Source organism: Cryptotermes secundus, unplaced genomic scaffold, assembly GCF_002891405.2.
Source record: "Cryptotermes secundus unplaced genomic scaffold, Csec_1.0 scaffold280, whole genome shotgun sequence".
Taxonomy (NCBI): domain Eukaryota; kingdom Metazoa; phylum Arthropoda; class Insecta; order Blattodea; family Kalotermitidae; genus Cryptotermes; species Cryptotermes secundus.
The window spans coordinates 606381-630942 of NW_019720566.1; the positions used below are offsets into that span (position 1 = coordinate 606381).

The 24562-nt window shown below is 41.8% G+C and overlaps 1 protein-coding gene across 5 annotated transcripts in view; it reads right to left on the reverse strand.

Annotated features, from left to right (window-relative positions):
* The window catches only part of LOC111868691, a 264586-nt gene that overhangs the window by 110127 nt on the left and 129897 nt on the right, over positions 1-24562 (reverse strand). Inside the window, exon 1 of one of the 5 annotated variants that reach the window (XM_023859597.2) lies at positions 11060-11106. The exons of the other annotated variants lie outside the window; for them this stretch is intronic. The gene's annotated coding sequence lies outside the window, so the exon portion shown is untranslated. Of the gene's footprint in view, positions 1-11059; positions 11107-24562 lie in introns of those variants that run through there. 5 annotated transcript variants of the gene reach the window in all.

Genomic DNA, 24562 nt, shown 5'->3' on the forward strand with positions numbered 1-24562 from the left:
GCTCATTAAAACTGTCTCTTCTCATAGTGAACGGGTGCAGTTTACTGACAGTTACGCACATAACAGAACGGCGTCTATTTTTTATCCAGACATATCTTCTAAAGAAGTCCTAAAAGCCATTTGTGTACTTGAGTTTCCACGGCGTTATCCAGAGGCTACACGGCCATTAAGAAAGTGTGTTCTGAAACTCTTTAACAAGTGGCGAGAAAAGGTTCCGTTCTTGACGAAAATAAATGGTGTCCAAAGGTTGCTCTCACAGAACAGAGACTTGAGAGCCTTCGAGCGAAAACTGAAACGAGTCCATGAAACCCGTCAGGTCGTCTGGAGCAAAGAAGTGAAATATTGAAGAGATCCGTTCTGAGAAGTATCAGAGTTCTTACGCTTCAGTCTTACAAAATGCCATTGGTCCAGAAGCTGATTCCTGTGAATACAGTTGCATGCACACGCTCTTGTCGTTGGATGTTAACAGTCTGCTCCTGACGGAATCCACGGCTTCTCTTCTTGAGCTACGAAGCTGTGTTTCATCTCAGTGACTTTGTGAATGAACAGACCACCAGTCACTTGAACACCGAAAATCTCCATACAACACATGAATTCCCACCTGAAGTCCAAAAGGTGGTGGCCGAAGAATATTTTAGACTTTTTTTATATTATTTCTTATTTCATTAATTGTGAACTCGAATCGTTAAGTGGAAAATATTTGGAAACAGTTCTTTCAAATGCTCACTGAAGAAGTAAAGCTATGCGCGTATATTTCCGGTAGTGTAATCCAACAGCCCACGCATACACAACTCTGCAGAGGCCCTTCGGGAAAGTTTTAGTGAAAGCATAATTAGCCGGGTAGTATGGCTGCCTCGTTCGCCAGATTTGAATGTGTGCGATTTTTGTGTGTGGGGAAACTGGAAGAAAAAGCGTAGGAACACTTCATACGCTCTAGAGGCTCTCCAGAATGAAGTTAGGAGTGTAATACGCTGCAGCGGATGTCCCAGAATTTATTACGTATATGTGTTCGGGTGCGAACGGGCACCTTTTTGTGTGGCTTTTTAACATACAAGTGAGAAAGACAAAAAACTTATCATAATGTTAACCCAGAACTTACGCCAGTGTGTAAGGATCGTAGAGAACTCCCTGCTAAAATATTGGCTGTGCCCGGAAAAATTCTCACTCGAACCCCCGTTAAATGCAGGTCACTTAAGTTTGTACTCCACTGCATAAATTGTATTGAACTGAAGAACGCCGTCTTCTGGGATGTGGCGCCTTGTAGATCTTGTGTTAACCGACGTTTTGGAGGAACGTATCGCCTCCATTTTCAGGGTTGAAAAATCCGCGAGCGAGGAACCAGCGTGAACATGTGGCTGAAGACTGCATTCTTCATAGTCACCGCCGCGAAAAAACCCCTCAAATCTTACATGTATTGAACTGTCTCAGAGTACAGTACAATTGTAGGCCTTTGGATTTCGTAAACACATTCACTTTTTTAACCGTCTGGATAACTTCCTCAGGGAAATTAAAGTTATGAAGTTATGTAAAAGAGTGAGAGATAATGACAGTTAACGATTGTAGGTGGCTGAACAGGAGAATTCGGGTAGCAAGATATCTAAAAACGAAGAGTATACTTCGTAAACACAGCAAACAGTGAGAAGGCACGCGAAAGCGAAAAATAAATATGTAACCATATAGGGGACTGTTCCCTGGAACTGGGTACAAATTAAAGCCCCTTTCCTTGGTGATTCACAATCCTTTACAACCTTACTGGCTAGTATTTGTGACCTTTCTGTCGGGTTATCCAGTAAGCAGCAACAGGATTGCGTCGTCACAGACGATGTCCAGCTCAGTTGCCAAGCAACAAAGCTCCGTTGTCATTAAATGTCAGTTTACTGTTAACTGGCATAACACTGTAGCCCTTACTGGAGGTGGAGTTTGACCGCACGGGTAGCAAAGACCCCAAAGCAAGGCCGGTGCAGCAAAGTAGTGTGTGCGCTCAGTTAAATATTTGGCGTTGATTCGATTTGGCTGTGCAGTGGTTCGCTCCAACGCTCCTCGCTTCTTGTGTGAGTTGCAGAGAGCTAATATTGGAACTTCCACATCTTGTGGTTTTTATATTATCACCGCCTGGACAAGCCTGTTTTCAATAATCAATCTTCTGTATGCTAGATAACGAATACTATATCAGTTTGGAAACATCTCGCGTGTCTGTTCGTAACCTTGCCATCAGTTTTCAGCTGGCGTAGATTTAACCAGACACTAATCACTTCATTAATATTTATAAGAACCTCTCACTTCGTATCAGATTACTACATTTTCTCTGCCATGTCGGCGTATCAATGTCATATAAAACATTTTTATTATAACACAAACATAAATGCATATAATTTAGCGGCCTCCGTAGTCTAGAGGTAACGTTCCCACCTCATGACTCATGGTACGCGGGTTCAAATACCCGGCGGAGGTCGTCGAATTTTTTAAGGGCGGAAAAATTCAGGGAACAAGTCCTCCGGGACTGTGTCCCGTGTCGTAACTTTACGGCACGTAAAAGAACCTCATATCCCCAAATGGGATCACTGAGCCAAAATTCCAGGACGTTTCCCGCCCAACAATAGTCTCTAAGGCCTCTGATAGATGGGGGAAGCATTATAGACACCGCTAAGCAAGCGGCCGAACTCGCTTGCTCGGCGGGACTGATGGTACGCACCATTTATCGGTAGGGTATAGAGACTGGTAGAATATCATAGAGGGAAGCACAATAGATCAAACTGGCCGCGGTGCATGGGGAAACCCACCCTCTCTAAATAACAAATAACATAATGCATATAATTTTCATTTCGAGCATGGGGTGGGATCGCCAAGTTTTAAAAATCAACCAACAAACGTAGATTTATCAGTACATATAAAAATCTACTGTATTTGTAGCCTACATTCTGTTCCTATGAGAAGAAAACAAGCTCATGCGATAACGGCGTTGTCTGTGGGCATGTTTCTGTATGTCCCCCGAACTTGTGAACTGGGATTGCCATTAGAACCACATAATTCAGGATCCTGAAACCATGTACAGTAATAAATCTTCGAAAATTACACAACAATTGAAGATATGTATACAGATATACAGAGATACAAATGTAGATATACACATAATTTTTCTCTTGAGGATCTGAAACTACAAGCTACACAGCTATGCGGACACGTCATTTCGCTTTGCATTCGAAGGCGACAACTAACGAGTAGAACTACTGGACGTTGTGAAAGTTTGAAGTTACAACTGTAGGGCTAGAGATATGTTCAGTATGAAAGTAGGATAACTTTACGAGTTCTACTCTGAAATTCTTGTCTCCATCTCATCAGTATTGGTCTCATCATACAGCGTATCTGTTCTCATGTTGTTCCAGATGCAATCCACCGAATTTCACGGGATCGAGTTGCAGGAACCGATGTACACTGCTACATAAGTAAGTTTTTAACAGTTTACATATTTCGACTTCTACGCTCAATAATACCGGATATTCAGGGTTTATAAATTATAATGAGGGGCTATGCTACAAGCCGGAAGTTCGCGGGTTCAAGTCCCGATGAGGTCTTTGGATTTTTTTCAGTTGACCTAATCCTTCCAGCCGCACTAGACCCTGGGGTTTACTCAGCCTCTAACAGAAATGAGTACCAGGAATTAATTAAATAATTTTCTTGGGGAGTAAAGCGCGGCCGGCGCGTAAGGCTGACAACCTTACCGCCATCTTTGAGCCGATTGTCTAGATAATGTGGGACCCTCAACGTCTCACAACCCTATGGGCCTTCACGGCCTGGTACAGGGATACCTTTACATTTTTACTTTACTATTATAATATTGTAAATGATAATACACTTTTCATGTGCACAATTGTTAACGTTAAGTATCCATTGAAACGTATATATATTGATATATATATATCAATAAATATATCGTATTTAAGCACTGTTGGACCTACACGGAAACCTTCGGAACACATTAACGGTGTAAGATGGGGAATTACTGTATTGAGCGAGGAATAATACCTCAACCTTCCCTCCTGGTAATTAGATGGACGTATGTTACGTATATTCCAGCCTTGCCAAATGCAGACATCTCGGGACTAGTTATTGACAGGTTGGCTGTTATGGTCGTCACTTAAACGCAGATATCCAAGCAGGCAGAATTATTATGTAATTGCCTACTACAGCAGACATATTGCAGTTATTAATATGATGAAGCTGTTCTGTTTGAAAATATATTAAAGAAGGTAAGGAGGTCTGATCAAATGGCTTAGGGAGAAGGAAATCGAAACGCGAGAGAATTTCTCGAAATGTAAGGAAGATATTGGGGGGAGGGAATCGTAAGCTATTTTTTATTGCAAACTTGAGTTTTCTCCGAACTGTGGAATGATTATGTGAACTGGAGAGGGAGATATGCCTATTTTAAGGTACTGTCGAAATACTACTTGGGAGAATGAGGGAAAAATCTAAAATCCTTAGATAAAATATCCACTACTCTGATCGAGATTCGAACCACGCACTATACGTCCTGAATGCAAATCGGAGGTTTTATCTTTCTGCTTGATGAACGAGACGTGTGTGAGAGGGAATTACCGAGATGGTTCTTACGGAAATATGTTTTTGTTATATGGAAGGGGATTAAATTGGTTCACAGTTCGTTGTAATGAAGAGATTTTGCTGTTGGTGGTGTTGAATCTTGTGGCTCTGTGACCAAAGAGACAAGAGGAGAAACAGAGCTCGTCTTGCACTTAACTGTTGATGAAGAGAGATGTCGAGCATTAAGTTGTTTCCGTCGCAAATACTGTCTTGCTCTGCCAACAGTACACATCACTGTTGCGTCTGTATAAATAAACGTGTGGCTTCAGTGCCGTGCATGTATGTGGAAGAATGTAGTTTCTCTTGTTTCTTCGATTTCCGACGGCTGAGAGATATGGGAAACATCAGCTACTCTTCCGAGCTCGCTTGATGTCGTAAAGGAACCACAGTCATTCGTTTTATTTCCGTGTCTGGCAACGAAATTATCACAAGTAGTACTGGATCTTCCATCTAAAATAAATACTTATTGACTAGGGGCTCCGCTTCGTGTACTCAGGATCTTCAAATAATAACATCAAACAAACAAACTCCGTGGTTTCAGTCCGCAAGCGAACTATACCGACCGAGCGACTGCCTCTTGTCAGCGAAGTTCGTGCCAACTTTTGCGGATAGATGGTGTCGCGTGGTCAGCGCAACGGATCCCCACTGCCGTTAATTTCGGTTTTCTAGACCGAAATGATAACATCCCACATTAAACATATAGAAAAATTCACGTTTCAAGAAACTCCTCTAAATAAATATTTTTAAGGATAGGAACAACAGTTGACGACAGAGAGGCCATTATTGGCAGTCCTTGTATCGAAAAATTAGTACTATTTGCAAGCAGCTCATGCGACTGTTGATGGAGAGACTATTATTGACAATCTGTCTATTGAAAAATTAGTAGACTACTTGCAACTCGTGCGTGCCGCGATATGTCGGCATATTCTGCTGCTATCTCACACAGAACAATTTCATTGTACAGAAAGAAATGAACCCGTGTTCGATGTCTGTTGTGGGTTAGAGTCCCGTCTCGTGTGCATGATTGCCTGTGCGCATCTGCTAAATATGCAAGTAAACACTCGATTATATGAAACTGAAAAATGGCGTCTCTATGATAACATATTACGAACATGTCTACACATTTTCTATTAAATATACTTTAATGGCTCGCTTTCACTGTGCTATTGTTAGTGGGGGGGACTAAGTCCCTTGTACTGCGGCCACTTCTGGCCTATTGTACCAGCCCCAGATGATAGGTGAGGGTGATTGTGGAGCAATTGGTGGAATAAAGATTGGCAGGGGAAACCGAAGTACTCGGAAAAAATCTGCTCCAGCGCCACTTTGTCCACCAAAAATCCCACTTCACTAGACCCGGGCTCGAACCCGGACCACCGCGATGGGAAGCCAGCGACTAACCGCTTGAGCTATGGCGCGGCTCTTTACTGTGCTGTAGTATCAATGATACATATGTAATGGCCGTCTTGTAGTGCACTCAATTTCATATGTCGCTTCTTACTACATGTTTCGGCAACATAGTGCCGATGATTTCAACGCTTGCAGCCAAAAAGGAAGGACACATCACAGACACAGTACACACAGAAACGACTCTCATAGCGGACGAACCATACTATACGCGAGTTTGAATTTAGACATATAGATGAATAATTTTAACAAGTTTTAGTACAGTAGAACTTGGTTATAACGTCACCAAAGGGACCTAAAAATAGTGTCGTTATAAACGAATGTCGTTGTAACCGAAATGGGCACTTCCACGGTAGCCTCATGTTAGTCACGTACAAATCTACCAAAAAAACCGAGTTAAAATGTTGCATTTTTTAGTGAAATACATAGTTAAGTACAGACTAACGTAACATTAACGTGGAATTGCCCAAATGTGTAATATCAAAGACATATTACAGCGCTTTTCGCTGACAATACACACCGCACTAATACTGTATATTAAAGGTAGGCCTACTCACCAAATTACAGTAGATTACATCAATTGTTGTGCCTTACTGTACCTAGATACGAGTACAGTAATCAGTTATCTTCATCTGTTTCCTGTTACTTGCCCAATACACACTTTCTAAATTACGTTCAATGTCCATATCAGAGAAATTCAGGAATGAAAATGACGTTACATACGAGGTTGATGCATTTGTGCATGTCGTACTAAGCAAGGTATAAAAACAGTTGCTTTATGAGGAATTAGTTCGTACCATTGAATATTTGACGCAATAGACAAGGTGTCGCAGAAACCGATGTTGCTATAACCAAGTGTTACTGTATATACAAATTTTATTATAGTTGACGAATAATGTACTTTCTAAATAATTTTATGAAAGACACAAGATGGCAAACAATGTAATAGCTTAGCGTAAATAACGAACCTGAAGATGGTACTATGTTGCCGAAACATGTAGTAAGAAGCGACATATGAAATTGAGTGCACTACAAGACGGCCATTACATACGTATCATGGATGAAAATCAGTGCAACAGGACGCTAAAATACAACATTGTGCTATAGTAAGAGAAATCTATATACATTTCTAGACACGTGACAACTATTCTACGATTATTGTGTTTTTGGGCATTACCCTTCTTCCGATTTCTTTATTTAAAATAACGTTTAGGAGCCTGGATTCTATTTTAAATATAAACAGAACGGTGGATAATGTCCAAAAAGAAAATAGTTGTATTAATATACCACCGTCACCAAATTTTAGATTTTATTTACACATATGCCAGCTCTAACCTGTCGTAAATTTATCTTCCCGAGAGTTTCATCGTGGAAAGGAACATTTTACATGGCATATGGGAGAGGAAATTCTTAGTCCAGTATTGAATGACAAAACTATGTCTTTTAGTCACCAGCTGACTGTTACGTTATTTAACAATACTTTTTCAACTACAAAATCTATGAAGCGCTGAGGGACGTACAAAATTTATCCAAAATAACCGGTTTCTCGACTCAGGAATCCAAGGGGTTCAACTCCGAAGCAAGCATACAGTATAGATATACTATCACTATGCCACAGGCCAGTTACGATTGCCGGATAAGGAGGAAATCTGAGCCTGCTGTGGTACAATTGCAATAACCTCAAAAGTATGCTTAAGATATTTGTGTGCTTAAATTAAGCACGACGCCTTGAAGACATGTGAGAGAGTAAAGCTATAGCTTCCAGTATTCTTCACCATATCGGTGGACAGAAATGAGTGGTCCCCTTCACGTTCCTGTCGCTTTATCCTCGGGAAACAGCCGCTGGTAGCGACTGTACAGGAGGCTGGGTAGGGTCCACAGCCGGTTGGACGCCATGGAGAAGTCTTGTCCCTTCCGGGAAACTAACCCCGAACCCTCTACCGTCCAACCCGTAGCCTAGTCGCTAGGCCAAGTGAGTTACCTCGAGCCACCAACAGCAAGATTGTACTGACGAGTAAAACATTTCCTTCGGGCACTTTATCTGGACGGTTTATGTTAAGTGCGATTGTTGGGTCAAATCCATTTCATGCCGCAGTTAATGCTCCCTGGCGTCAGTATTTCATGTCCTGTTTACCAAAGCTCTTGGCGCTAAGCGCCTGGAGTTGTGGAGTGGCTCAAGTACGTTACTTTACACTCAAGTGGGTGTGGCTGACTTGGGAGATAAAGTGTTTAGGTCTTTCTAAAAATGCGACCAAGAAAAATTATTTATTCTTTCTTTTTTAATAAGTATTAAAAGCACTCGTCGAGGCTGTGCTTTAAATTCCGAATATTTATATTTTATACAGCTGCTAACCGTGTGGCTGTGGTCAAAATAGAACACACTCCTTAGCTTGGCTCTAGATGGACGTGAGTGATCTTCAAATCCTGGCATCTTTTCTGATACAGAGACAGAGAGAGAGAGTGTGTGTTCTCAGTTCCCATTGCATGGAAATATGGAAATGACAAAGGGAAGGACTCAACGACTGAGAAAGCGAACGAAATGACCCCAAGAGTCTCTGATAATAGAAGTCAAAACTTTTCTACTGGTAATTCTAATTCCATCACTGAATGCTATCTTGAACCAATGAAATACACTTGACATTCACACAACTTAATCCCCTAAGAATAATTTTCTTAGTACCCTTCCCATCTCCTCGAACATCTATAAGAACGAGTTTTAGACATTTTCTCTGCCAAAATCCAATATTAATATCTTGAGTCCTTCTTATGTTTTGCAACTGTCCCCACCTAGATCTGAGAGAGCGCCGTGCAAGAACAAATACCCACAACTACGCAAGAATGAATAGAAACAAAAGAACTAAATCTCGTTTATCGCGAGTTTTATTTCTTCCTGAAGTGGATTTTCACTCGGGGTTTACTCTGTTTCCTCCTTTTTATCTAAACAGAAGTTGGTTCACTGTCGACAGAAGCAAGCTGTTTGCGGAGCTCGTAAATTTGAGTGACGCTGTGAGTGGCGGTATACTACTCAGACAAATTGCAACCCCACTGCGAACAGGTCAGTGGCGGCTCGTGTTTGACATCATCACAGCCACGGAGATAAGCAGCCGACAGACATCCGTGAATTTCAAAACTGCAGGCTCCTTCAGCAAAGAGAATCTTCATGGCACAGTGTTATTCTGCAGCGTACCTCTGCTCCGTCGTTAAAAACAGCCAACTGCTGAAATTCATAAGTTAGTCTCTAGACGTCAGATGCCTCTAGTTACGTCTCGGTTTTGTTCCAAGCACAACAGCACAAATGGATCCAGTCCTTGAATGTGTTTTTTGCCCCTCTATGTATCTCGATTCTGTTGAACTTTTCCTTGATATTTATTACTATGTTGAGCAATGCGGACAGACAACAAGGGGTGATCTTTTATTTTGAGTGCTGGAAGGGTGCTCCCCCAAAAGTGTCTCCACCTTGCGGTGGTGGGGCTTGCGTGACTGTGACCTTGAGAGCTATGCCGGCGGTAGTTTAACTACCAGTAGGATCACCCATGCCGGAAAGGTCAAAGGGTAGAGTCCAGACTAAGAGAGATACCCTGGTCCTCCAGGTTGGGGCTTGGGCATGAGGCAAACAACCTCATCCTGTAAAAATAATTTTATTCAGAAACCTAACAACCAGCCTCGGGTCAACATGCGTGGGTCCGTTCCTATGGCAGCACGCATTGTTTGTGGCGACTGGTTGTAGAGGAGGCCAAGGCTCACCCAGGGCTGTAGTAGGCTGGAAGGGGACTAATGAGCCATCAGACTAGAGAACTAGCACATTGCGAAATTTTACACAGGGTTTCGGTCTTGGAAGAACTTTTGAACCTATGAAAGGAGAAGTAACGGAAAATGGAGGAATATGCGTAATGAGGGGCTGCAGAACCCCAAATTTTCACGAATTATTATTAGGAGGATCAAAGCAAGCAGGACGACATTGGAATATAGTGTCAAGGCATAGGAGAGACAAATATGTACAGCGTTTTGGTCCAAGAATATGCAAGGAAGAATCTAATCGAGAGGTACCCTGGCATGGATATTGGGGCAACATTAAAATGGATCTTAGACGTATAAATTGTGGCCACTTGTGGGCTTTTGTGAACACGTAATAGAACTTCATGTTCCATAATGGAAGGGCAATTCTTTGACTAGCTGAGAGACTATAAGATTCCCAAGAAGGACTCTGTCCCGTAGAATTAGTCAATGCCCTAAGACAGATTGAACACTTACATGCGAAAGTGTAGTTGTTTGCTTGCATACATCACAGCGACTAGCTACGGGCTGGACGACCGAGAGGTCGGAGTTTGAGTCCCGATAGGGTCAAGAATTTTCTCTTCTCCACGTTGTCCAAACCGGCTCTGGGTTCCACCCAACCGCCTATCCAATGTGTACAGGGGGCTCTTTCAACGGGGGCAAAGCGGCCGAAGGGTGAAGCTGACCATTCACCTCCAACTAGTGCCGAGGTAAAGAATACGTGGATCTGTACATCCACTCCCCCATACGTCTTCATAAGGCAGTGCTTAATTAGTTAAGCAGAGCGACAACTTTACCGTTGTTTTAATTTACCGCTTTCTTTCACATTATACATTTCAGTATTCATTACTGTAAGTTGCATATCTTTGCAACTGACACTGTAGCTGCATTTACCAAAAATAAAGAGGTACGCGAAAGCAGAAGCATTGTGTGTTAACTTATGCGAATTTCTCTCTGATTTAAATGTTTCAGTAGACCTACAAATTTGTCCATAAACATGTGAAACGAACTATCACATAATTCACTGAATTAACAATTATTTTAGCTCGAAGTGCAGTTAAATAATATTTAAAAACAATTCCTACTTCACAGAAAATCGCCATGTCTCCATTACAAAGGTCAAATGGTTAATGAAGTTTAGGGAAATATGAGCTGTTTCTTTTGTTATTCAGACGAAACTCGTAAATATACTGTATCTGTAAAGTACAACGTGTCACTATTAAAGGATGTGCTATATGCACTTTATACATTGTACTTTAAAAAGATAAAAGGAACACATACTCACAAGGATTTAGTGCAGAACGATTCCCACTGTCTTTCTCGGTTGGTTAATCTACGCAACTGAAGACGTAAGAAGATGCTGGATGACCTTGGGGACAGAAGAGGATATTTTCATTTGAAGGAGAAAGCTCTAGATCGCATTAAGTGGAGGAACTGTTTTGGAAGAGACTGTGGGTCTGTATCGTTGCTAAACAACGGGTCAGTGAACAAGTTCCCGAGACAAGGAAAGATTGCTGGAGGCGTCATTCTCTATGCAGTCCGTGTCGTATTGTAAGAAAGTAGGCCATTGGTTCTTCCTAGAAATTATTCCATTTAATATTGCACATCTTCTCTGATGACGTCACAAACAGTAAATTGTGTTATTTTTGTAATCATACCAGCGAATTGACTTACCTAAAGCATAATCTCCAGCTCCCAGTAATTATGTGATACTAATATATCTCGCCGTACATAAAGGTGTCCTGTTTTTATCGCCAACTATATAAAACGCAAAACTGAATCGCAATTAGCTTGGCTGTTAGCTCCAGTGCACCATTTTTAACCATGAGATATACGAATGAGAGACAAAATTAAAGTCTACTAAAATGATAACGATACAAAATTATTTATTTAAATATGCTGATGAGACTGAGTGGGCTGAAGACCTCGGACTTTAATAACATTTGCTTTTCTTCTTATTGTTACCAGATGGCTCTAGAACGTGTTTCGTGATACTCGAACTGTCTCGTTGGAAAAATCGAAATTGAAGGTAGGTTTATTTGAGTCAGGGGCGTTAAAGGCAATATTTACAGCTAAGCCAAAGACAAGCCGAGGAATGTAAAGACACAAGAACTTCGTAATAGTCATCTGGTACTGTTACATTAAACCCAGGACAGAGATGATTTAGATACATCGCAAGTAAGGATCAACAACATAGGGCTTTACGGGAAATGTTAACTGAGAGGCAAAACTATACATAATGATGCGTAAAACTAAAGGCCGATCACGGTAGCTGAGCGGTCTAAGGTATGCCCTGTATTCACTCGCACAGAAACCGGGATCGTGTGTTCGAATCCCACTCAAGGCATGGATGTTTGGTGTTTGTTTGTGCATTACGTTTTTCTGTGTTTGCGTACAGGTATAGGCCTTGCGAAGAGCTGATCCCCCGCCCAAGGAGTCCTACCGAGTGTCTAAGATCTAGTGAACCGAAGTGAAACGGAGAGTTTCATGGCGGTAGGCCAAGGCCGAAATTGGGGTTGTAGCGCCAAAAGGGGGGGACTAAAGAGGATACAACAGATCTTTCGCCGACCGTGGGAGTTACGTTTATGAAAAGCACCGGAAATGGCAAGACGTAGGACTTACAGGAAATCTGGAGTTAGTGGAGCCGCGACTGCAATTAACATTGCTCAAAACAAAACGACATACACAATTCTGGTCGGAAGATCTGGATGTAAGAAACCGTTTAGGAGAAAAGAGGAGTAGATGGGAGGTGAAACGAATGTTATAGAGGATATGGGCCGGATTCAACTGGATATTACAGCTGTGGACAAAGCAAATATGCGTCTCTTGGCGCGAATACTACCGAAATATTTCGTAGGAGCGAAAATTTCAAACCACAGATCTATATAACCAAATGCCGCGGCTTTCAAAACTTATTACTTATGTAAAAGCCATAATGCTTAAAATTCGCGGTTGGTAAAACCGCAGTTGGGGAGGAATGTTGTAAGTTAATTGCCTAGTTACCACTGCAACCAATATGCAAGCTGGTTTTACATGGCTTGAGCTAGATTAGTCAGATTACCATAGATAACCTATTTTTGGAATATAATTCGTGCCTTACCTCATTTTATGTTTCCCATTCTTGCTTCCTGCAGCCGAGTTACTCAAATGTCTCGACAAGTGTGCCTCAATGTGTGTTCTGTGAAGCCTCATAATGGCGGACCAACTGCTATTCGCAACGTCAGTTCGTTAAATTTTGTGCAGAAACTTAACGTTACTGCTTCATTACTGATTTCTCAGAGCCAAGTAGCTTCTTTGTGGACATAAAGATATTGATCACCGGTATGTCTTCTCAGGACAAAACCACGCACTGATGGATCACATCGGCGAGCTGTTGAAACACGCATCATTTGCATATTATTCTGTTAATATGCAATAATTTTATTTTTACATTTTAAGAGTGGGTAAGACTGTGTCCCTTGGTAGTGTTGCCTCAGGTGGGTCTGTTGTACCATTCCCTGATGTGAGTATGGGGCAGTATTTGAATAATAATTAGCTAGAGCAAACTGAAATTCTCGGAAGAGAATATCCCCCAGCCCTCAGGGTAGAAAAATGAGTGTTTCGACTTAAATATTCGTAGGTTACTTCAAGGCAAAATTAGGAAGAGAAGCACACAATAAAACGAAGTATCTTGATAACTTATGACTCGAATATATCACACGCATGCTGTTCTTATGGGTTCTTAAGCATGAAGAAGTGAGAATCGCACCTGGCCCCCTGCCTGCCGGCCGACGATCCATCCGTCCATCCATCCAAATTTATATGTACCTATTTATGGCTCTACAGCCCTTGTGGACCTTGGCGGTCTTTCTTCAGTTTCTTAATCTGTACACAGTTGGTAGGACTCACTGTACGGGGATCAGCCCGTCTAAGGCCGCTACCTGCACACAGAACACAAACGCAGAATAAACGCACACAGATATCCATGCCTCGAGTGGGATTCGAACGCACGATCCCAGTGTTCCAGCGGGAGAAGACGGTTCATGCCTTAGACCGCGCAGCCACTGTTACCGGCATCACAACCTCATGGCGTGATAAATTCCCATTCCAAAGTTCTACAGTAATGAGAAGTAGGATTTGTGCAAAACACGCGAAGTCAGTGACCGAATAATTCCTACAGTTCAGAAACAATACAAAGAGATACCAAAGTTCCGCTGTGCTCACGAGCCTCTTCAGATTCGCGGAAAATAGTCGATTTTTGTTCAGTGTCCAAAATAAGGAGCCCTAGATATTTTAAAAATATGTAAATATCTATATATGGAAGTCTCTTTATTAAATTGCAATCGAGTAATGTGTACTAAGGGCCGCCGCACACCAACTGCGTCAAGACAAGCATCAAGACATGAGACAAAAGACACAGTCTTGTTTCATTCGTGATTCTTCAGCATGAAGCTGACGTCAGCATCATGACTCAGACCGGTGTGCGGCGGTTTCCTTAATCTCAGTCGTTTCAACTGCTCTCCTTCCTTTGTGTCATGTCACAGACATCGTGTCTTGACTGCTACATGTCTTGACGCATGTCGGCGTGCGGCCTACCTTAAAGTTCTATCTAAGATGACTAGCTTATATATTCTCTAAAGGAAGCCCGCAAAATCAACCCACAACGGTGAGCCAATGTTTATCTTTCCGTCAATATATTTATCTCCCAAATTAGTTGAAGGGAGTCTACGAAATGTGGCACTTTGGTGGTGAGGGGGGGGGTCTTGAAATCAGTTTGGCGAATAGCGGTTTGTACATTAGAGCACCTACATATAGTACATAAACTCATATTGATCTTTAGTCAGATTTCTAACAACAAAAATTTCACGCAGGACATTAACTTCTTGTCTCAATACGATTCGAATCCGAAACGTCCAATGACATGTTCTAAATGCAGTAAAATAAAAAACAAGTTCTGAGAAGAGGTAACCGCCTACTTTCTTTCGATACGACACGGACTCCTTAGAAAACGACGGGTCCAACAATTCTTCTGTTGTGTGTGTGTGTTGGTTGCCGCGGTAACTTTTTACCGAGCCGTTGCCTGGCAACGATAAGGGGGTACACATACAGGCACACAGACTGATGGCAGGGATTTATGAAGTACGCCGTTCAGATGGGCTCAGGTGCCATGATATACATACCAAGTTTCGTAAAGATTGATCCAGGAATTTAAAAGTTGGGAATGGGGATACGTAGACAGACACAGACAGGAAAGTGATAGCATAAGACTACATTTGGAAAGTACTCTAGAAATATATGCATATGCATTATTGTATTTGTATTGATTGTCTATGCAAATATTACAATTTCATCTGAAATAAATTATATAGCACTGTAAATTATTATTCATAATGGTATACCGCGACATACAAGAAATAATCAAAACAAGCTCAGAGAATCGCACATAACGCATTTTGAATGGCTCTGTACTCATTCTGGAGTAGTTGTATATTTTCTAACTTTTTTTCAAACAGAATTACCCAGAAATACCTGACAAATAATTTTAATCATAAAGGTGTTTATTATATTTTGGAAAGGAAGAGAAAACAAGCAAAACTCCGTGGCTTTAGTCCGTAAGCGAAATATACCGACCGAGCGGCAGCCGTTTGTCGGGGAAGTTAGCGCCAACGTTTGTGGATAGAGGGTGTCGCGTGGTAAGCGCAACGTATCCCCACGGCCGTTAATCTTGGTTTTCTATACCGGAACCGCTACTTTTCCATTCAAGTAGCTCCACAATTATCCTCACGAGGCTGAGTGGACCCCGTTCCAGAACCACTACTTCTCAGAAAATCTGGTAGCGCCGGGAATCGAACCCGGACGTCTGGATCTGTAGCCAGGAACTCTGATCGCTAGACCACAGAGGCGGTCCCAAGGAAGAACAAAGATACACATTTAAGACAATTTCTTCATTTCTTGAACAATTTTTCTTTCCTTAGAGAAAATCAAATTTTTATCATTTTGGGAGAATTTCAAAACTGAAACTATCCTTAAACTTAACGAATGTGAACTGAGAGATCTCATATACTGTATTTCCATTAAGAATAACCTCAGAGGTTAGCCCAATCGTTGCGTGCCCACTTCTGAGTACGGGAACTGTTATTTCATACAACTGTTATTTCAGAGGCAAGAGGCATTGTAGTGCTGCATAAATCCCATGAGGGCTGCAATGGAATTGAATCCGTGTCCAGAGGCAGGCTCAGATCCCCACACTCATCGTTCTCTGAAAATCTGGGACAGTCGCACAACAAATAATCAAAAAGAAACAAAACAGACACTACTATAGTTTCTATAGGATTCTGACGATGGTGTATAACACACAGAGATATTGGGTTTTCGAACTTTAACCACCGTCCTGGCTTTTAAGATAACTAAGAAAAACACGACGTTTCGGAAACTGGATCTGTTTCCGTCCTCAGGTGAGGGAAAACACCTATTCTGTTGGGTCCCTTTCTAAGGGACCCAACAGTTAGTTATCTTAAAAGCCAGGACAATGGATAAAGTCCGGAAACCCAATATCTCTGTGAGACACTACTGTGTCAAAATTTATTTTCATTCGTTGTTGGTGATAGCGCTACATGTTTCGATCCTTTTCTTGGGTCATCATCAGTGTATACAAAAATTATTTAGCTTCTGAATTGCGTCATTATTCAATATGAATTCATATTGTGTCTGTGAGATTATTCTCTCCTGACAATTATATCTTAATTTTAAAATGTGGTTCAAATATAATTAAAACTAGACATTAAACTTGATATTCAAATTAAAATGGCTATTACGGTGTTTATAGCCAATATTTCAAATTCGGTTTAAGCCTTCTGCCTGTTACATATCGTGTGTGTGTGTGTGTGTGTTGTCAGTCGCCCCACTGTTGTAGTGATATGTGCTGTGGTGTATCTGCTTGCTGGAATCTTTCTTCAGAATACGTGTATAGGTCGTGTTGGCTTCTTCTTTTACCTTCATATTAAACGTGTGAAGGCTGGGTACGTTGTTTGGGGTACCCCATTCGGGGTGTTTATACGTGGACTGGGATTTTCGAATTTGATATTACGAAAATATGCAGATCTACTGCTATGCTTAGCTGTTCTGTCTCATCCTCTAACAGTTTTTGTTTAAATAAAATAATTTTTTTGTTGCTAGTAGGGTGGGACTAAGTCTCTTGTACTGCGGCCACTTCTGGCCTATTGTACCAGCCCCAGATGATAGGTGAGGGTGATTGTGGAGCAACTGGTGGAATGAAGATTGGCAGGGGTAACCTGCCCCAGCGCCACTTTGTCCACCACAAATCCCACTTGACCAGACCCGGGATCGAACCCGGACTGCTGTGGGAAGCCAGCGACTAACCGCTTGAGCTATGGCACGGCCAAATAAAATCAAACTTTCTTATTAATTGGAACTAAATGTTGAGTCAAAGGTGAATCCTGGATGATCTTGTTGCACAACTCAACTAAAGACACTGAGCACCATAGGGAGAACTACCCACCACTGTGGGATACACAAGAGCATGGATGGGACTACACACACACGTATCAGACATTGACACTACAAAACGAAAGTCCAGCAATTTTTATCAACAATTCTAAATGTCTGCTGATTACCACTCTTGGTCGGAACATGTAGTGTGATGCTCAGAAACTTTTAAATAAGTTTTAAATAGACGTGTTGCACGTAAGACAGCTCAATCAGTGACAAGACTAATAGAGATCCAGGATCGAGATGATTAAGGATAGAAGCTTGCCTCAGCGCCGCTTTGGCCACTGGAAGTCCAGGGACTAAACAAGTGCCTCAGAAGCTATATCCCGCCATATCCTACGGACTGAACTTAATTCCTTTCTGTGATCAGGGAACAAAGTAGCCGCTTGCGCCGTACGTCAAACATGTAGACGTGTGTCGGAGCTTTATTTCAGTTACGTGATCAATAAACTTGTGTGTCGCACTGTTTGGGGTTGCGAGCGATCGTCGACCTTATTCTGCCTTCAAACGGCGATATCGCAACTCTGCCGTGCTGTTGGCAATGCGTGTTGTTTCTCATGCAAGAGCAGCAACTCGACAGTTTACATTGCGGGCTTTATAGCAAGCAGCTTTTACTCTGAAAGAGAACAGCAATAACAGATCGAAATCTTAATAACATACTCAAACGGTAATGATAAGTGGTCCTTATGCTTCATCATGCATCATACCCTGAAAGTGTATGAGTATGGAGACTGGAGGTATACCTCCACAAATTCTTAACTTCAACACTGCATGGAAAAGAATGGATTACTTCCGAGGAAAAAATTATTTGGATAGGAGCCGGTCTTGACTCCATGAAGATGGGAAAAATCTCTAACCCCTGCAGGAAATTGCACTCCAATTCCTCGGTTCTTTAACCCGTAGAGTAAAAAGGTAAAGGTAAAGCTATCCCTGTAATAGACCGTGAAGGCCCATTGGGTTGTGAGACGTCGAGGCTCCCACATTTTCTCTAGACAATCGGCTCACAGATGGATGTAAGGTTGTCAATCTTATGCGCCGGCCGCGCTTTACCCTCCATGAAGAATTCTGGTGCTCATTTCTATTAGAGGCTGAGTAGACAACGGGGGCCATAGTGCGGCTGGAAGGATTAAGTAAATTGAAAAAATCCACCTAATCAGGATTCGAACCCGCGATCTTTCTGCTTGTAGCCTAGTGCCTCAACCAACTACACTACCAGCCACTATAACTGCTGACGAAGACTGTTCTCTTTCAGTTCATAAACCTCCCACGTACAATGCAAAGCGTCATCATTAGGTTATCTATTTTACGTCATATGTTACACTAGATATGTGTAAAGCAAGAGCAGGCTTACTCTAACACGAAGTGAGAAGTTAGTAGATGAGACATAAGGTCACGCGCGACAAAAATAATAATTAAACTGTGTATCTAATAACACCTGAAGATGACCATTTAAAGGTCGAAATATGTAGTGCTGATTTTAAGTTAATCAATAAAGACATTTTGCGTTTGACAGTTGAACGTATTTAAGGTTTTAATAACGTTTTACTTGCAAAAGCACTATGATACGGGACGCAAAAGTAATTATACCTGCAAGTTTATTCGTATCCGATCAGTTTGGTTTCTGACTGCGGGGAACACAGTGACTGAGAGGTGTGGGTACACACTTCTGCGGAAAATATAATTTGCATTTAACAGAGATGACGCAGCAAATGACGAGGAAAATTACGTAACGAAAACAATGAAATCTTCTCGGGCGATCAGACGCGTGAATATGGAATCAATCTGCACCGTCTCGGAGACTGTCTCTGCTCCCATAATCAGATACTGACGTCAGATGACCTCCGATACGATGCAAATTCTTTGCATACTAAGAGGACAGAGCGTCCGAGAATAGGGTCTACTGCTTTTCTTGTTTATTTATTCTTGTTGTATTTAACGATGCTGGGAGTAGCTCATGGTGTACAGCGCTGCTTGTTAGGATGATTGGTGAATGATGAATTAGAACGGAAGTGACAGGAATCTGAACTTGCCTGTTTTTGGTGGCTTTCCCGGCAGCAGTCTGGAGGGAGGGACAAAGCCACAAATACTTTCAATCAAGACAGTCGGAGCTCTAACCTACATTCGAACTGAAGATCTCATGAGTGTATTGAGTATTGAGTATAGAGGGGGTGGGTTTCCCCATGCACTTAGACCAGTTATTGGTCCATTGTGCGTCTCCCCCCTTTTTTTTTTAATTTCTACTCTCTTCATACCCTACCGGTACTGCTGCTCGCTATTAGCCCCTTTCTGCCGGCGAGGTTCCAACCTTCTACTGGCAGTGGTATCTAATAGTTAGTCCCTTTCTGTCAGAGAGTTCCCCCCTCCTCTGGCAGTGGTACCTAATACTTCCCCATCTACCGGAGGCATTGGAAACTACTTTAGGTTGGAAACTTTTTGCCAAATTTAGCTCAGAGGTCTCCTAGAGACATGAGGTTCTTTTACGTGCCGTAAATCTACGACACGGGACCCACGGCTTAAAGTCCCTCCCGGAGGACTTGTTCCCTGAATTTTTCCGCCCTTAAAAATTCCACGACCTCCGCCGGGTATTTGAACCCGCGTACCTTGAGTCAAGAGGTGGGAACGTTACCCCTAGACTACGGAGGCCGCCTATCTCATGAGTGTAACTCAGAAACGTTACCGCCTGAACAAACTTTCTCGATAATCTTTCCATTCAAACGATGTGAAAAGAGTTGAATCTTATATAAAATCAAGACTTTAATAATATATACTGCTCATATAACTTATAGTCTCGCTTACTGTCTATAATGCAACAACATTAATTCACTAAATGTTCGTTAAATGCTTAAAATGTCATTAAAATTATTAAAATATATGCACATTCGGTGTTTATGCTACACGTTTCAACTACATAGAGCCATCTTCAGGCAACGCATCTTATAAAGGAGTCTGCTGCACTGTGCACTTGCTCAAATTGTATTCATTAAGGCAAATCGTTTTGTTATTATTAATTTTTTAATTATGATGTTGTAGGGTGATTTTATAGCATGATTTTCATCATATCTTATATATTGCGGCTGTTTTCATGTCCCTTTGGGTGTGCCGCTCTCTTAGTTGTATCTAGTGTTACTTTGTGTTCCTTGTACTGCTCATAAAATATTGTTAGGATGTTCCAACCAAGAAGGCTGAGGCGAGAGAAGCATGAGGCACGCATGCGTGTATTGATAAATGCATACAGAAATGCTGTACGGAAACATGGAATGATGAAGCTACTTGGAAAATTCTGGCGTAGATTAAAGGAGGATACTGCATTAAAATGGAAAATTTCAGAAGTATGGAATGAAAGAGTGGACTAGATTTAACTGGTTCAGGACAGGATCAGATAACATCATACTCTATATTTCTGCGTGCTCTAAGCAAGGAAAAGCTTGTCAAGAGTATCAGTTTTCAAGGCAGACTGTACAGCGAATTATATTTGGCTCCGTGACAGCAGAACGACGAATATTACGCGACAAGCTTCACATTTCGTAGGCCTATTCTTCGCCTCGTATCCAGGGCTGGAAATGGGAGTAGATAGGATGGGGTGCCGTCTACCTAGTTCCAGAGCCTTCTTAAAGAAGCAATTTCCAACGTCTAAATCCGTTTCAAACATCGAGGCAAGGAGGCCCGAACGTCTTGTAGCTAACAACACGAAACAGACGCGCGGAAACACCCACCTTTGATAACGGACACGTTCCAGGAAAACTGGCCCAGCTCTAGTGATCATCTATGCCATGTAACTTGCCGCTGATATTGAAAAACTTCTTGCGAACATCGATATAACTGGGCCTAATGGAGGTGTGTCTTGTTAGAACTACGTAAAGAAGGGGAGGTGTTGTAAGATTTGAGGCTTTCACGGCGGTGACTATGAAGAAAGCAGTCTTCTGGGATTTGGCACCGTGTATAAGTGGTGTTAACCGACGTTTCGGAGGAATGTATCGCCTCCATCTTCAGGGTAGAAGAAAAAGTATAAGAAATCTGCAAGCGACAAGACCGTGAGAACGGTATGGAGGCGATACGTTCCTCCGAAACGTCGGTTAACACCACTTATACACGGTGCCAAATCCCAGAAGACTGCTTTCTTCAAGGGGAGGTGTTGTTTTACTGCACGGGGGTATCAGTTATTACAAAAGAACTCGTCCTTTGGGCTCCTTTCTTGGTGTTATGTTTCGTTTTGATTTCAGAGCCGCCGTCGCCATATTGTCGGAGCGTGACAGAGAATAAGCGGCATTGGCAGTAGGAGGTAATGCAGGAAGAAAGCCGAATAACCGTGTTATATATTTTCTGGCTGCTAAAGCCCTACAACTGTTCTGCAGTTTCACAAGCACATTGATAGGCAGTAAAGTTCAGTGGTCAGTTTATGTCGCCGCTCAACGCTGTCCCAGTTAACGTTGCTTCGTTATTACGTTCATACTATTTTCATACAAAGGCTCCACAGAACGTCGTGTCAACTCCTTATTACATCGGTATGCAGACGTTACTACTGATTTGGAACTGCTGGGTCAGAATCCTGAAGAAGGATGTGATGACGAAGACGATGTTGTAGCCTCCAGAAGCTTATGTCCCTAGAATTTAGCCTTACAGAAGACGGACTGAATGTTGTTGCAGTTTGTAACGGCATATATTTATAGCCAAGAATGAGCAAGTATTTACATTGGCGTTCATATTGCCTATATGCAATATAATGCTACCATTCAGTTCGAAAACTTTTGTCTTCTCGTCTGTTGTCCAAAAACACAATTAGAATATACAAAACTATAATTTTGCCTGTGGTTCTGTATGGTTGTGAAACCTGGTCTCTGACTTGAAGGGAGGAACATAGACTAAGGGTGTTTGAGAACAGGGTGTTGAGGAGAATATTTCGGCAGAAGAGAGATGAGGTGACAGAAGGCTGGAGAAAACTGCATAATGAGGAGCTTCATAACTTGTACTCTTCTCCAAGTATAATTACAATGATCAAATCTAAGAGAATGAGATGGGCAGGGCATCTAACACGAATGGGGGAGAGGAGGAATGCATATAGGATGTTGGTGGGAAAGCCGGAACGAAGGAGACCACTGGGAAGACCAGGTGGGAGGAAAATATTAAAATTGATCTTGGAGAGATAGACTGGGATGGTAAGGATTAGATTGATTTGGCTCAGGATAGGGACCATTGGAGGGCTCTTGTGAACACGGTAATGAACTTTCGGGTTCCATGAAATACTCGGAAGTTCTTGAGTGGTTGCACAATTGGCAGCTTCTCAAGAAGGGCTCAGCTCCATGAGTGATGACGTTTGGGCGTGAAGAAAGGCTGAGGGTGTAACCTACTTATTTCTGATGATAAACATTAATCCGCTAACGACGTTAAACGAGAACTAACTGTACTGTGGAAATTATCTGACGTCTATGTTGAACTATACGTATATTATTGTTGCCCTTGGGAAGATGAGCATTTGAAAACAAATTAAAAGAAAGAATATTCATCAGAAAGAAAAGGGTAAAAGTAAATATGTAGGGAATCATGTAAGTGGAAAAGAAGAAGAAAACTAATTATTTAAGAATGAACTTATCCTTCAACTTGGCTGGTATTTCTGTAAACCAGGCATGAAGGCGAGGACAACTTTGGAGAGAGAATCTAGAATGCTAGTTTCTTGAAATATTCTTGTTAGATTAAGTAGAATGTCCTTTGCTATTAGTGAAAACCAGAAAACTAGGATGCAATGTACGCAGTGACGTCAGATATCTGGGACCCGAACAGACTAGTTGGTGTCATATACGTCACGCAACACTGAAGTGCCTGTGAGCAGTGAATGAAGTGACACATGCCAACGGTTGCCGCGATTGAAACAAAATATACGTAAACACAAAAACAAGGAAACTCACAGTATATGCCAAAACACAAAATGTAAAACTAAGGCAAAAATATTAGAAGGTTCATTTATGAGTCACTTAGAGAGACGAAACAAAAACGGTTCAAAATTTCGAAACTGTTCTCAGTGCCGCCAATAAAGGTAGGCCGTAAATAGACATGGCACATGACATTGAATTGAAAGGACTAAATTATCATGTGTAGGCGGTGTTTACCACAAGCGATGCAAAATTAAAGCGGCAACGTTAAAAATATTGTATTAAAAAAACAAAACCCAGTCATTGTAGACGAATCAACGACTATTAATAATAAAACCGGTCTTGTAGTCTCTTCACGCCTTCAGAATCCCTCTGCTGTGAAAATGATTTCCGTGTCAATAACCTAATATGGTCGAATCAATTTATATATTGTAATTGTGTGATTATAGGACTTCATTCATGTGTAATACTTGGAGCGTGTGTTTCAGTGAGACTGTTGTTATAGCTCCTACGTTTTAATTGTGGAACCAGGAGAGGATCAGTGTGTGTGTGTGTGTGTGTGTGTGTGTGTGTGTTTGCGTGCGCGTGCGTGCGTGCAAATCAGCGGTAACGTCGCAGTAAATGTGATTAAGAGAGACTGTTACCAAAGTGCTAATAACTCCAATCATCCGAACTAGAACAATTCATTTTCGTCACGCGCACCACCAAACACGCGAGATTATGTTGCCTCATCGTGCTTCATTTAAAATTAGTCAAATTCAACATTACTGTTAATGAAATTAGTAAAGCCTCATGTTTTTCAAGTTCATCTCCTATGAACATGTGAAGATGTGGCTCTTGAGTGGTAGGAGATACGCTGAAGGAGGAGGAGGATGACTCCTACGCCAATCCATTTTTGAACACTGTTCGTCGTAGAACATCTTATAGATAATAGGCAGATTTCCCGGCTTCTATCACTGGCCGTATGTCTCATGAAAATTCAGCCTCAGAAATTCTCCTGCAGCATCAGACATGGAGTTTATGTCTATAAATTATGATGGCGGAAATGAAAAATAATATTTTGCGCCATTTCAAAATATTTAGTTCCGCAAAACGCTAAAACCAGCAAGGCTTATTTGTTTTACTGTTCCCAGCAACTTTAATGAGCAAGCAAACCTGAGCCACAACTCACTTTTCGCTAACCTCCAACCTAAGTATTCCCTCCACAGTATATTTTCATAATTCCCTGGGCTTTTCAACCGATCCTTGAGCACCCAACTTATTCTGAAGTGCCATTTCAACCCCCACCCATATCTTATTGTCCACGCCAGACCAGGGAAGCGGATAATTCACCCATCGACTAGAGGTCTGAAAACTGTACTTCTGCGCATGCGTAGGCGTGAAAAGAGGAAAAGTATAGTCCTGTTACTATAGCCAGGTCACGCAATTGTATATTT